At 31.3% G+C, this 1698-nt stretch overlaps 1 protein-coding gene across 2 annotated transcripts in view; it reads left to right on the top strand.

Annotated features, from left to right (window-relative positions):
• The first annotated feature begins 1259 nt into the window (after positions 1-1259).
• Positions 1260-1698, top strand: part of LOC111085736 (MFS-type transporter SLC18B1-like) — a 33372-nt gene continuing 32933 nt past the window's right edge. For both annotated transcript variants that reach the window (XM_022385729.1, XM_022385784.1), the window contains exon 1: positions 1260-1343. The gene's annotated coding sequence lies outside the window, so the exon portion shown is untranslated. The remainder of the gene's footprint in view (positions 1344-1698) is intronic.

Below are 1698 nucleotides of genomic sequence, written 5' to 3'. Positions count from 1 at the left end.
AAGACCTATATTTGTATACATCTGATTCGAGTCAAACATCGTGAAGGCCTTGTAAAGACTTTTTCTCTCCATAGAATTGTTGTCAATTTATAAAGCCATTGATCAACATTTACGTAACTGGTATAGAGCATATGTTCAATAGTTCAGAGAAAAAAGTAGTTTGTGATAAACGCAAAAGTCTTACCTTCCCTCAATAGATTCTAAACAGTCCGGCCACAAATAAAAAAATCAACCTAGGTATCTGATATTATATTAGGTATTTCAGATCTGTGCAAAAATGCACAAAAATAGGATGTAACAAATTACATTTCTAATAAAAGTTAAAAGCAGAGTCGGACAAAGGGCTGTCCTAAAATAAAACATGATAGAGTTTTAGTAACCGTAAAAAAATGTAAATTTTAATGAGCTGTAGACAAGAACTGTTAAGCTCCTATTTGCTGTTGTACACATACAGAAGGAGTGATCATTAGCTTGAGAAGACCAACTTACTTTGCTAACTGTTTCAAAGTGTAATTTTTTGTCAATTCTGATTTCAAACCACAGCAATCATTCGTTTCTTTTATTCTGTCCGAGCTTAAAGGCATATATCTTCTTAAAACCTTTCATACTGTTATTCTTAATTTACTTACCCAATGGAAAAGTGAACTTTGCGTTATTACAAATACACGTTTCTAGGATTATTCTTATAATCTATCGCCACCTCTACTGGAATGTTGAATGGAATTAAATTTTGATGAATTAATCGTTATCACTATTAACTTTTATACCATTCAGCAATCAAAAGAGTTTTCTTACACGACTAACTACGAAATGATTAAGTAACCGACGGCTTACAAACGATCAGTTTTGTAGGTGTAGTATTGACAGTTCAGTCTTAACTTGTATTCTCAGTACAATATTAACCACGTTCAGGGGCCGCCACTAACAGAAAAAATTTAACTTTCAGTTTTATTTCTAAAGCACATGGCATAGAAAATACGATTGTTCAGAAGATAGCGCGTATGCTTTTAATGAATTTCTCTGTTTACCAGTTGCTTGTGTGTAACGTTATAATTATAATTTCAAACACAAATGTGTTCTGCTTCCTGAAAACATGTCCTTTCAAAGCTTACTTTAAGTAAACCTACCATGCACCAATGATAGAGCTGTTTCGTATGCGACCGTTTTCCTAAGTAACAGTATAGTAGGACCTCTACATGTATAGAAATATCATGTCATTTATACCACGTGATATTTAGATAACGGTAGACTAGACTACATTTCTGTTCGGACAGTCTTACATAGCTTACGTATTACTCCATTTGTACCACAACTAGTTCTTCGTTGGAAAACTAATATTTCAAGTATGATTATATACAAACCTTAAATCACTAATTTTAATGCATTAGTTCATAAGCTATGCAACTTATTTAATTATATTATCAAAAATGTGCTTGTTTGTAACTATATAAAGAGTTATCCTCAAGCATCTAATATAGCTATACGTATGACATATCTATATTTCTAAGTAAACATGTTCGCTTACATAGCTCAACAAATATGCTAATGTTTTCTTCTTCTTTTTTTTTTTAGTTGTGCGGTAACTTACAATCTAACAGCATTTTACTATAAACTTTAATTACTTGTAACACAAAGTAATGTGTATTAGAAAAATTATTTTTAAACTAGAGCTATTATTTTCTACAAATGTCAATATAC

This window comes from Limulus polyphemus, unplaced genomic scaffold, assembly GCF_000517525.1.
Source record: "Limulus polyphemus unplaced genomic scaffold, Limulus_polyphemus-2.1.2 Scaffold0, whole genome shotgun sequence".
Lineage (NCBI taxonomy): Eukaryota > Metazoa > Arthropoda > Merostomata > Xiphosura > Limulidae > Limulus > Limulus polyphemus.
Note: the sequence above shows the minus strand (reverse complement) of the source record. Positions and strands in the feature narration are given on the sequence as shown.